Source organism: Vombatus ursinus, unplaced genomic scaffold (genome assembly GCF_900497805.2).
Source record: "Vombatus ursinus unplaced genomic scaffold, bare-nosed wombat genome assembly UNPS02014816.1, whole genome shotgun sequence".
Lineage (NCBI taxonomy): Eukaryota > Metazoa > Chordata > Mammalia > Diprotodontia > Vombatidae > Vombatus > Vombatus ursinus.
In genome coordinates this window covers 1,645,244-1,658,968 of record NW_020954594.1, presented here as the reverse complement: position 1 = coordinate 1,658,968, position 13,725 = coordinate 1,645,244, and positions in this window count along the sequence as shown.

Below are 13,725 nucleotides of genomic sequence, written 5' to 3'. Positions count from 1 at the left end.
GTTTTATAATCAAAATTATCTATTTTACATTTTGTAATGCTCTCTATGTCTTCTTTGGTCCTAAATTCTTCCCTTATCCATAAATCTAACAGATAAACTATTCCATGCTCTCTTAATTTGGTTATGGTATCACTTTATGTGTAAATCATGTACCCCTTTTGACCTTATCTTGGTGTATGATGTGAAACATTGGTCTGTACCTAGTTTCTGCCATACTGTTTTGCAGTTTTCCCAGTAGTTTTTGTGAAATAATGAATTTTTGTTCCAAAACCTTTGATCTTTGGGTTTATCATATACTAGATTACTACAGTCATTTACAATAATGTAACTTGTACCTAATCTATTCCACTGATCCATCACTCTATTTCTTGGCCAGTACCAGATTATTTTTTGTAATTACCACTTTATAATACAGTTTGAGATCTGGTATGGCTAGACCACCTTCTTTTGCATTTTTTTTATTGATGCCTTGATATCCTTTGTTTTTCTAGATGAATTTTGTTATTTTTTCTAGCTCTATAAAATAATTTTTTGACAGTTTGGTATGGCACTGAATAAATAGATCAATTTAGGTAGAATTATCATATTTATTATATTGACTCTGCCTACCAATGAGCAATTAATATTTTCCAGTTGTTTAGATCTGACTTTATTTGTGTGAAAAGTGTTTTATAGTTGTGTTCATATAGCTCCTGGGTTTGTCCAAGGTAGACTCTCAAGTATTTTATATTGTCTACAGTTATTTTAAATGGAATTTCTCTTTCTATCTCTTGCTGCTGGTCTTTGTTGGTAATATATAGAAATGCTGATGATTTATGTGGATTTATTTTGTATTCTGCAACTTTGCTAAAGTTCTTAATAATTTCAAGTAGTTTTTTTAATTGATTCTCTAGGATTTTCTAAGTATACCATCATATCATCTGCAAAGAGTAATAGTTTTTATTTCTTCATTGCCTATGTTAATTCTTTTAATTTCTTTTTCTTCTCTTATTGCTATAGCTAGCATTCCTAGTATAATATTAAAATAATGGAATTGATAATGGGCATCCTTGCTTCATCCCTGATTGTTTTGGGAAGACTTCTAGCTTATCCCCATTGCAGATAATGCTTGCTAATGGTTTTAGATAAATATTACTTATTATTTTAAGGTAAGCTCCATTTATTCCAGTTCTCTAGTGTTTTTCATAGGAATGGGTGCTGTATTTTGTCAAAGGCTTTTTTTGTATCTATTGAGATAATCACATGATATCTGTTAGTTTTGTTATTGATATGGTCAATTATGCTGATAGTTTTCCTAATAGTGAACCAGCCCTGCATTCCTGATGTAAGTCCCACCTAGTCATAGTCTATGATCCTTGTGATATATTCCTATAATCTTTTTGCTAGTATTTTATTTAAAATGTTTGTGTCAATATTCATTAGAGAAATTGGTCTATAATTTTCTTTCTCTGTTTTGGCTGTGTCTGATTTTGGTATCAGCCTCATGTTTATGTCATAAAAGGAATTTGGTAGGACTCCTTTGCCTGTTTTTCCAAATAGTTTATATAGTATATAGTTTAAATGTTTGGTAGATTTTGCTTATGAGTTCATCTGGTCCTGGGTATTTTTTCTTAGAAGTTCTTTGATGGCTTGTTCAATTTCTTTTTCTAATAATGGATTACTTAAGTATCTTATTTCTTCTGTTAATCTGGATAATTTTTATTTTTGTAGATATTCATCCATTTCATTTAGATTATAAAATTTATTGGCATATAATTGAGCAAAGTAGCTCCTAACACTTGTCTTAATTTCCTCTTCTTTGGTGGTGAATTCACCCCTTTTGTTTTTGATACTAGTTATTTAGTTTTCTTCTTTCCTTTTTCAAATCAAATTAACCAAAGGTTTATCTATTTTATTGGTTCTTTCATAAAAGCAGCTTCTAGTTTTATTTATTAGTGCAGTAGTTTTCTTAACTTTCAATTTTATTAATCTCTTCTTTGATTTTCAGGATTTTCAATTTGGTATTTAATTGGGGATTTTTAATTTGTTCTTTTTCTAGTTTTTTTTTTAGTTGCATGCCCAAGACATTGATCTGCTTTTTCTCTATTTTATTTATGTAGGCAATTAGAGATATAAATTTTTTCCCTAAGTAATGCTTTGGATTCATCCCATAAGTTTTGGTATGTTGTCTTATTGTTGTCATTTTCTTTAATGAAATTATTGATTGTTTCTATGATCCGTTCTTTGACCCACTTGTTTTTTAAGATTGGATTATTTAATTTCCAATTAATTTTAACCTCTCTTTCCATTGTCCATTATTGATGTAATTTTTATTGCATTATGATCTGAAAAGGATGCATTTACTGTTTATGCTTTTCTGCATTTGGTTGTGAGGTTTTAATGTCCTAATATACAGACAGTTTTTGTGTAGGTGCCATTACTGCTGAGAAGAAGATATATTCCTTTCTATTCTCATTCAATTTCCTCCAGAGATATATCATATCTAACTTTTTCAGAATTTTATTCACCTCCTTAACTTCTTTCTTGTTTATTTTTTGGTTAGATTTATCTAGTTCTGAGAAGGGAAAGTTGAGGTCTACCACTAGTATAGTTTTAATATCTATTTCCTCCTGTAACTCATTCAGCTTCAAAAATGTAAATGCTATATCATTTGGTGCATATGTTTAGTACTGATATGACTTAATTGTCTATGGTACCTCTCAGCAAGATATAGTTTCCTTATTTATCTCTTTTAATTAGATGTATTTTTGTTTTTGCTTTGTCTGTGATCATGATTGCTACCCCTGCTTTCTTTGCTTCAGCAGAAATGTAATAGATTCTGCTCCCCTCCCTTACCTTTACCCTTTATGTATCTCTCTGCTTCAAATGTATTTCTTGTAAACAATATAGTGTAGGATTCTGTTTGTTAATCCATTCTACTACTCCTATTTTATGGGTGATTTCATCCCATTCAAATTTATAGTTATGATAACTAACTATTTTGCTCCATGCTATTTTTCATTTGTTTATCCCTCACCCTCTCTTATGCCCTATCCTTTCCCTCCTTACAAGTGTTTCATTTCTGATCACTGCCTTCCTCAATATCCCCTCTTTTTATTAGTACCCCCTTCTATTAACCCTATCCTTTTTTATTTCCTTATAGGGTAAGATAAATTCCTATATCTTTTTGATGAGAGTAAGGTTTAAGCTTTGCGCACCACACGTCCCACCCCCATCTTCCCCTCCATTATAACAGCTCTTTCATGCCTCTTTTAGGTGGAAAAATTTACACCATTCAATCTCCCCTCCTCCTTCCAATGCAGTTTTCTTTCTCACCCTTTTATTTTGTTTTTTGGGGTATCATCTCATCAAAGTCACCTTACAACCACTCCCTCTGTCTACATATACTCTTTCTAGTTGCTCTTATAGTAATAAAGTTGTTGAGTTACAAATACTATCTTTCCATATAGAAATATAAACAGTTTAACCTTATTGAATTTCTTATGTTTTCTCTTTCTTGTTTCTTTTTCACCTTTTTATGTTTTTTTTGAGTCTTATATTTGGAGGTCAAATTTTTTATTCAGCTCTGATCTTTTAATTAGGAATGCTTGAATGTCTTCTATTTCATTAAATATCAATTCCCCCCTCCACTGAAAGATTATATTCAATTTTGCTGGTTAGGTGATTCTTGATTGTACTCTTAACTTTTTCCCTTCTGTTATATCATATTCCAAATCCTCTGATTCTTTAATGTGGAAACTGCAAAATCCTGTGAAATTCTGACTGTAGCTCCATGATATTTGAATTGTTTCTTTTTGACTGCTTGCAGTACTTTCTCCTTGATTTGCAAGCTCTGGAATTTGGCTATGATGTTCTGGGAGTTTTCATTTTGGGATCTCTTTCAGGTGGTGACTGGTGGATCCTTTCAATTTCTGTTTCCCTTTGCTTCTAATATATCAGGGCAGTTTTCTTTGATAATTTCTTTAAAGATGTTGTCTAGGCTTTTTTTTTTTTTAATCATGACTTTTAGGTAGTCCAATAATCCTTATGTTTTCTCTCCTGGATCTATTTTCTATGTCAGTTGTTTTTCCAGTGAGAAATTTCACATTTTCTTCTATTTTTTTACTTTTTCAATTTTGTTTTATCATATCTTGATATCTCATAGAGTCATTAGAGTCTTCTTGCTCAATTCTAATTTTTCTTCTTTTTTTTTTAATAAGGCAATCAAGGTTAAGTGACTTGCGCAGGGTCACACAGCTAGTAAGTGTCAAATGTCTGAGGCTGGATTTGAATTCAGGTCCTCCTGACTCCTGCTGTATCCACTGTACCACCTAGGTGTCCCCTCAATTCTAATTTTTAAAGAATTATTTTCTTTTATTTCTTCAGGTTTTAAAATGTTAATATTCTTTATAAAATGCAATATATTATACATTTTCCCTTCTTTATTAATTAGTTTTTAGTTTTCAACATTTAATTCCATAAAATTTTGAGTTCTAAATTTTCTCCCCCTCCTTCCCCTTCCCCAAGACAGTGTGCAATCTGATATAGGCTCTACATATACATTCATATTAAACATATTTTCACATCAGTCATGTTGTACAGAAGAATTGGAACCAATAGGAGGAACCATGAGAAAGAAGAAACAAAACAAAACAAAAAGGGAGAGCAAATAGCATACTTTGATCTGCATTCAGACTCCATAGTTCTTTCTCTGCATGTGGATAGCACTTTCCACCATGAATTTTTTGGAGTTATCTTACATCCTTGCATTGGTGAGAAGAGCTATGTCTGTCAAAGTCAGTCATCGTACAATGTGGATGTTACTGTGCACAATGTTCTCCTGGTTCTGCTCACTTCACTCAGCATCAGTTCATGTAAGTCTTTCCAGGTTTTTCTGAAGTCTGCCTGTTCATCATTTCTTATAGCACAACAGTATTCCATTACATTCATATACCACAACTTGTTCAGCCATTCCTCAATTAATGGGCATCCCCTCAATTTCCAATTTTTGGCCACCTCAAAAAGTGCTACTATAAATATTTTTGTACACGTAGGTCCTTTTCCCCATTTGTATGCTCTCTTTGGGATACAGACCTAGAAGTGATATTGCTGGATCAAAGAGTATGCACAGTTTTATAGCCCTTTAGGCATAGTAAGGAATTATTTAATTCAGTGAGCTTCTGTACTTCTTTTTCCATTTGGCCATTTCTGTTTTTAGGGAGTTATTTTCTTCAGTAAATTTTTGTATATCTTTTCCCATGCTATTGACTCTTTTTTCATGATTCTCTAGCATTACTCTCATTTCTTTTCCCAATTTTCTTCTACTTCTCTAATTTGATTTTTTAAATCCTTTTTAAGCTCTTCCAGGAATTTTTTGGGCCTGAAACCAGATTACATTTTTCTTTGAGGCATCAGTTGTAGCCATTTTGACACTATTGTCCTGTTCTAAGTTTATGCCTTGATACTCCCTATCACCATAGTAACTTTCTATAGTCAAGCGCCTTTTTTGTTTTTGTTTTTTGCTCATTTTTTTCTGCCTTTTTTTGTGATGATGTTTTTTATGTAAGAGTAGGGCTCTGGTCCTGCACTGCCTCAAGCTTTTGTTGCTGGGGCTCTGGGTCTTACTGCTGGCTTTCATTGGGCATCAAGGCTTAGATGCTTACTTTCCTTCTGGCTTGCACTGAGGGATGGGGCCACCCCTGGTTGTGGATTTTAGCTGCAGGCCTGCTCCAGGGGTGGGGCCTTGCTACTGAGTTGTTATGGTAATTTATGTTATGGTCTTTCTGGTTGCTGGCCCTGGAGGAGGGATCTTGTGGCTAGTCTGCCCCGAGGTGGGGCCCTGCTGCTGGGGTGCTATGGAAATGGGGTCTCTCTTGCTGTTGATCAGCCCCACAGCAGGGCCTCACTATTGGTCAGCAATGGGGTCAAGGCCTCACTGGTGGCTTGTGCTGGGACTGGGACCTTGCTGCACTGCACAGACTGCTCATTTCCCTAAGGGCTGCTGGTTTGCAGGAGGGCGGGGCCTTGCTGGTGGATTACCCCAGGATTGGAGCCTTGCTGCAGGCCCCCTGCTGTGAGGCTGGCTGCTGCTGCTGCTGCTGCTGCTGCTGCTCCTGGACCTCGCTTCCCTCCCACTCCAGTGAGACAGACCTTTCCTGCTGGGCTAGTAAGCTGCCTCCCTCCTCCTACATCAATTCTGAGGCAGTTTTCTAGTTATTTGATGGGGAATTTGGGAGGGCTTCAGAGGGTTCCTTCCTCACTATGCTATCTTGGCACCAGAAGTCCAATAATTTTATGTTTGAAAGGTGTGTTTTTACAATAAAAGAAAAGAAAGAAAAATCACCTAAAGTGGTGGTTCAGTTGAATCATTGATTATTGCTCTATTGCATTTTAGACTCATGTGGCAATGTTCTTGGTGGTGTATAGAGGGCCTAGAGGTCATCCAGTTGTGTGTGGCATTATCATAAATGCTTCTTTTCCACTCAAGTAATTGTATTCACATTAAAATGAAGTTTCTCATTTCAATTACCTGGTGTCATTGGGAACTAATTGCATGGATGCTGTGGAAGAATTCTGAGCTCCGTGTGATTGTAGGAAGGCTTTCCTATGCAGTAAATAGAAGTTGTTTCTCTGTAAACCTTGGTGCACTGCAACTCAAGTGTATAATTTAAAACCAGTGATGAATCGCCCTTTTGAATTTACCCAGGGTAATGAAAGTGTTCGAATACAGATGAACTGTGGTTTAATTTTCACATGCATTGGCACAGTCACAAACTGTACACAATCTGCTGTGAACTTTGCAGATAATGAGGAATGAGATCATTTGCATTTAAATTGTAGTCCAGCACATGTGTGAGAAATAATGAGATGAAAAGTCTAAATGGCTGCTGGGGGTAGAGAGATGGGGAAAGACTTAACATCTATTTGAGTTAAAAATTCACTTTATAAAAGAATGATATTTTCTTAGGTGATAACAAATGATTTTCATCTTTAAACATAGGGCCAAAAATGGATTTGCTTCTTTTTAATGCTTAAACATATTGAATTTCCCCAGGAAAATTACAAATTGTAATGAAAATTCAAATAGAAGGAAAAAAATTGACTCTACATGCAGAAGTAACATAATATTTTAAAAAATACATGTAAAATTATGCTAACAGCAAGTAGGTTTAAAATGATGGAGATGAGTAATCAAACTTTGTATACAATCAATTCTTACAAGCAATTTACACTATCACTCAACTGCTACCACTCGGCTAAATTTGTATACTGTTCAAAACAGTCATAGGCTCTCTACAGTCTATATAGATGGGTAAAGGAAAGAATAGATTGTTTCCTCCCTTCTTTAATTCCCACTGGATAAGAAGAATCTTATCCAAAAGTGTTTTGCCTATGAAGAGAGAATTCTAAATTTGACGTTTTTGAAGATTGGAGGGTCTTAAGCTATTGTGTCATTTACTGTATTTTATTCAGTATGATTCAGTTGTATTTATTTGAAACAAACAAGTCATTAAAAAGAAAACTCTACATACAACAATTATACTGCCAAACTTCTCTGGCATTTGTCTTTTTATTTCTGATTTTAATTGCTATGAACTTTAGGAAAAGCTGTGGTACCACTGTAATGAGCTCATTCCATTAAAGGAGCATCTCACTTTAAATGACTCCTAGATGCTTTAACAACCAAGACAGTGCGTCTTCCAGTCACAGCAAAATTGAGTGAGCTCCTTCCCGATCATATCATTAGCTGTTACTGTGGTCATTATATTTATCCTCCATTAAAAGTGGCATTATCCACCTCTGGACTGAGGGCACAATTAATTTCTCCATTCCAGTCAGAAATGGAAGGATTTTCTAGCAGGACCGCCCCTTTGGCAATTTTGTCCTCTGGCTAAGGCTTTTCTAAATCATGTCTCAGGCCAGACCTTGCTCTTTTAGCCTCTGAAATCATTCAGGACTGGTTAGAATAAAAAACTCCTTTGAGAGGCAGGCTTCTCCCCAGAAGGCTTTCAAGTCCTCTTTGGGGGTTATTTAGTATGTTTGGCCCCTACTGTGTTGATTGAAGTGAGATACAATTGTACAGTGTATGACTAGACATTGTGGATGTCTCAGAAAAAGTCTACAGTCATCTGGTGTCAGGCATTCATGTGCCCTTTCTGAAGCCAAGCTAAGTCATGTTATGTATGTCTATAGCAAAGGTTGTTTTTGTTAATTTTAACAAGTTTAAGGACAATTTCGTTCATGTTACCATACTCCTAGTGATATATCTCCTAGATTAAGCTCCGTTAAGACTGGAAGTATTGGTAAGGATTATTATTAGAAGATTACTTTACTCTCTTGTCTATTCTCAAACAGTGTCTTCCATTGAAAATCAGTTTATGTCTGGCACCAGATATAAACTCAATAGAAGTTGAATTTAGGCTTTTGGATTGGCACTGGAACAGGAAAATCTGGGTTAAATGCTATGAGAAAATCCATAAGATTTCTAAACTAGGGTGATCTGGGCCCACACTATCTAAAAATCAATCAACAATCATACATTAACTCTACCATGTACTATGCACTTGTTCCTGCCCTCGTGCAATTTATATTTTACCAGGAGAGAAAAAATGTACACTTCCGGCCATATATAGGGTACATATGAAGTAGATGCAAGGAAATCTTAGAGGGAAGGCCATAGCAATTGAGGAACCCAGGAAAAACCTTCTATAGAAGTGGAATGAGCTGAGTCTTGAAAAAAATCCAGGGATACTAAGAGGTAGAGATAAGAACATTTCAAGACTGATGGACAGCCTATGTATTTAGACTGTAGCATGCATAGAAGAAAGTCTTAGAAGATAATAGAAATAGACCAGATTGTGAAAAGTTTTAAATGCTAAATGGGAACTTATATTTGACCCTGGTGGTAGTAAGAAGCCACTAGACTCGAAGTTTATTAAGTGCATGTGGTGAGTGAAAAGGCTGAACTTATGCTTTAGAAAAATCAATTTAGTAGTGGTATAGAAAATGGATTAGAGTCAGGAGAAAGATCAATTATGAGGTTGCTGTATACAATCAAGAAATGAGGAGGGCCAAAGCTAAAATGTTGACTCTGTGAGTAGAAAGAAAGATGTTGTGGTGATAGGAGCAACACAATTTGCAACCTTTGGTTTATATATGTGGAATGAGCCAGATTGAGGAGCCAAGAGCAAACCTGGCTAATTAGATGGATGATACTGTCCCCAATAGTAAGGGATTTGAGAGAACAAGTGAGTTTATGGGGAAAGAAAATTCCGTTTTAGGCATGGCAAAATTGAGATTCCTATAGGACATCCAGTTCAAAATGTCCAGCAGACAATTAATAATGAGAGACTGGAGCTTAAGAGCAAGAGTAGGGCAGATATGTAGATCTGGGAATCATCTACATAAAGATGATAATTAAACCCACAGTAATTGATGAGAGGCTCCAAATGAGTTAGTATAGAGAGAAAAGAATACCAGGACAGATCCTCGGAGGATCCTCACAGTTAGCAAATGTGACATAGATGAAGATCTACTAAAAGAGTCTCAGAAGAAGCAGTCAGATAAGTAAGAGAACCAAGAAAGAAGGGGGTTATGAAAACCGAGAGAGAATCACTTGACACTAGCTGTGTGACCCTGGGCAAGTTGCTTAGCCCCGATTGCCTCACCAAAAAAAAACAAAAAAAAAAAAAAACAAAGAACGAAAACCCAGAGAGAAGCAGAAGGTGATCAACTGTATCAAATGCTGCAACCTATGGATCAAGAAGGATGAGGACTGAGAAAAAGCCATTAGATTTAGCAGTTGAATGTTCATTGTTAACTTTGGAAAGAGCATTTTCAGTGAAATAATGAGGTCAGAAGATTTCAGAGGATTTAGAAGAGAGTAAGAGAAGAAGAGATAGAGGGATATGTGGGCAACTTTTTCAAGATTAGCTGGGAGAGGGAAGAGAGACTTAAGATGATAGCTAGCAGGGATGATCGTATAGTGAGGGTATTTTTTAAGAAAGGGGAGAACTTGGGCATTTTTGTAGGCTGCAAGGAAGGAACCAGTAGATAGGGAGAGATTAAAAATGAAGGGAAGGGGACTTAAAGTGGAGACAATATGCTGGAGAAGGCTGAAGTAAATGGCATCAGAAGTACATATAGAGGGGTTGACCTTGGATAAGAGAAGAGCCACCTCTTCATCAGAGATTGCAGTGAAGGAGGATATGTTGTGGGAGGAAGAGGAACAATGTCAAAGGAGTGTAAGATGAGGAGAGGAGAGGGAGCTCAAAGCAAATGGCCACAGTTTTTTTCAGAGAAATAAGAGGTAAAGTCCTCAGCTTCCTACTCCTAGTAATGTATCTCCCAGATTGAGGTCCATTAAAACTGGATCTATTGGCAGGGTTTATTTAGTAGGAGACCACTTTTACTCTCTTGTCTATTCCCAAACAATGTCTTCCATTGCAAATCAATTTATATCTGGCTACAGAAATTGGGTTTAGACTTTTCGATTGACACTAGAATAGGAAAATCTGGGTTAAATGCATTGAGAAAATCCATAGTAGTGAGATTTCTAAGCTAAGGTGATCTGAGCCCACACTATCTAAAAATCAATCAGCAATCATATATTACCTCTTTACCAAAGATACCAGATACTGAGGTCCTTTCTCCAACTAAACTGCCAGGCATTCAAACTCTGCTTCAGAAAGAGCAACTCCGATGGTCTGGCCACGTTGTTTGAGTGCAAAACATATGCTTGCCAAAAAGACTATTTTATGGAGAACTCACACAGGATGTATGTTCACATGGTGGTCAGAAGAAGTGATACAAAGACACTCTCAAGGTCTCTCTTAAGCACTTTGGAATTGATTGTGTAACATGGGAGACACTGGCACAGGACCTCTCATCATGGCATGCCCACATCCTAGAAGGTGCTGAGCTCTATAAGCAAAGCAGAACTGAAATAATTCAAGAGAAATGCAAGATTCACAAACTTAGAGAATCTACCCCAAAGGTTCACAAGGACTATTTGTGCCCAACCTGTGGTAGAACATTCTGAGTTCGTATTAGTCTGATCAGCCACAGTTGGACACACAAAAACTTGACTCTAGTATAGTGATGTCATTTTGGTCCTCTTTGAAAATGAAGGACAACAACCAATCAACCAACTATATGCTAAGCACCAGGGATAAAAAGAAAAAGGTCAGAGAGTCCCCGTCCTGAAGGAGTTTATAAGGTAAAGGGTTCTATGGGAAGGTTGCAGAGAGAAGAAGAAGGTTGAGGTTACTGCCATGAAGAAAGAGATAGAGAATTAACGAAAGATTACTTTGTTGTCCTGAATGCCCAGTTGAGATTATATAGCATAAATTTGGATTGGACCTAGTCAATATCACAAAGGGTTTGTGACTTCTTCCAGCTCTATTCAATAGCTTGTGAGGAGGAGCAAAGGAGAAAGATGGTGAGAGTAATTCAAGGTTGGGGTTTGACAAAGCATGAATGGTGATGGCACTTTGTGAAAAGCGAGGGATTTGAAAGTTAACAGTAGTGTAGAGTTGAACTGGTTCACCAAAGGATCAGTCAAGATTAAGAGAGGAGGAAAGTATAGCCAGAATGTGGGTTATCGTCTAGGAAGGTACTGAAGATTATAAGTCACCATGAGGGTGAGGAATAGACTAAGAAATAGTTAAATCATAGGGAAATATGGAATGATAAAAGATTACAACTGGATAAATAAATTTCAGAGTTCTTAAAGATGGAAGTAGTACACTTGTAGGTGATGATTAAGGACATAATCAGAGGTATGACCATCTCTGTGTAGCTGAGCTAGAGGAGAGGCAGGGATATGCTGAATGAAGCCTGTTCTGGTTCTCCAGAGACATTGGTAAATTTTCACTGTGAGCATTTACATCTTGGAAATCAGCGAACACTACAAATCAGGGCTTGAGTTATTGTTTTGTTGGTTGTCTAGACTCAAGAAAGTAATGGAGAAAATGTTAATAGTGCAGACTAAAGCTAAAAGTGTGGAGTGCATACTTTTTTTTTGAAAGCTGGTTGTTAAACATAAACATATGTTACCAGCATACTACTGAGTAGAGGAGTAGGTTATAGCAGCTGAGTAAATTGAGGAACTAGAAAGTTCGAATATTTAAGTGTAACCTGAGTCCCAAAGTCTATTGGCATGGGACTCTCTGAAAACCACATCCCCAGGGGACTAATAATATTTAAAAGAGCAGAAAAATATAATTCTAGCCTGGTAGCCCCTCTTTCTGAGAAAAGAAGAGCAACCAAGGTTCTGGCCCCAACCTCTTGCTTCCCCTCTTGGTAGGAAATTAAATCTCCCTTGGAGAAGGGTGAGGGGTGAGTGGAGAAAAGATTAGAGATGTCTACCCTGTCTCCCTCAAGCCACACAAGGACACTCCCATGCAAAATGTAAGGGGACAATTCTTACTACATAAGAGAACATCAGCATGTAAGTCCCCTAATATTAGGTTAGGAGTTGGGGTGGAGAGGGAAACTGTGAGATCAGCACTGAACTCATTGAAAATGGGAGGAAAATGTTCTGGGTAGTCACCAGAATCTGGATTGGGTGATAAATTAGGAGAGTGTAAATCTCAAAGATTGAGAGTTTACTGAGTAATGGCAAAGGGGAGATTCTGGAAATGGCAATGAATAGAAGGGAACGGTCCCCATTCCCAACTGGCACCTGTGAATGAGGGCATATGAGAGAAGTATGAGAGAATCAGTATTGGAAAGGATGGCCTGGGATGCAATGTTTGGAGGAAGCCGGATCTGGTAAAGAGCCAAAAGATGAAGAGAACAAGAGAAGTATAAAAATGAAAAGAAATTTATGGTAGGAGTTCCAGAGGGCATGGTGAAAGAGGAAGACAGAAGTGAAGTCAGACATTAGAGGCTTAGTGGGGAATGAGACAGCAGACTGCAGATATTGGGGAGGGGAATTTGTTCTTCCAAAGTCTGGGATTCAGTATCACTGAGATGGGAGAGAGTAACAGGGTGTTGGAATATGCTAACCTTTAGGGAATGAATCCAGGCAGAGTATCAGTTGGTGGGAGGGTCTCCAATGATGAAAACAAGTGATTCAAAGGTTCAGGGTCTATTGAGAAACTCAGCTCTCTAGCCTCATGGCAGGTGGGGTTGCTGTACAAAACTAAATGTATAAATTTATTTTCACTTAGCATTTTCTAGTCACGTTCTTTTACCAGGGTTCCCCTTGAAGAGACACAATAGATCTAATTTTAGTGGCCACAGAATTGAATTCATTAAGCTAAAAATTAAGCAAGTTAACTGGACTGTGCAATCATCTCTATCATAAAATGAATTGCCATTATTCTTTCCTAGCCCTTCCTCTGTTTTCAAGAAAGCCAATGCAGTGTTAGCAGAGTCGGCTCAAGCTGGTTTGCCTCCTTGACCTGTGGGGTGTTTTTTTTTTTTAAACCTTATTCGGAATCAGCAGCTGTTTGAAGCCTAACACCCCAGTTTAGAAGGCCAGGTCACTCTGTGTGACCACACACTAAATGCCTCAAAAATTCTGAAGAGGATGAGCTGTTGTTTACTGGTAGAGTCATCTGGGGGCATCTTCTAGGTTGTGGCATGAGGTATACATTTCTTTTTCTTTCTTTTTTTTTTTTACATTTCTTGACCTGATTTGGGAAAGGCCATAAGCTCTTCAAAGCAATTATGAAAGGTCATTAAGAAAGTTTAAAGCCCTCTTTTATTCTCAGAACACAAACACACCCACACCCACAC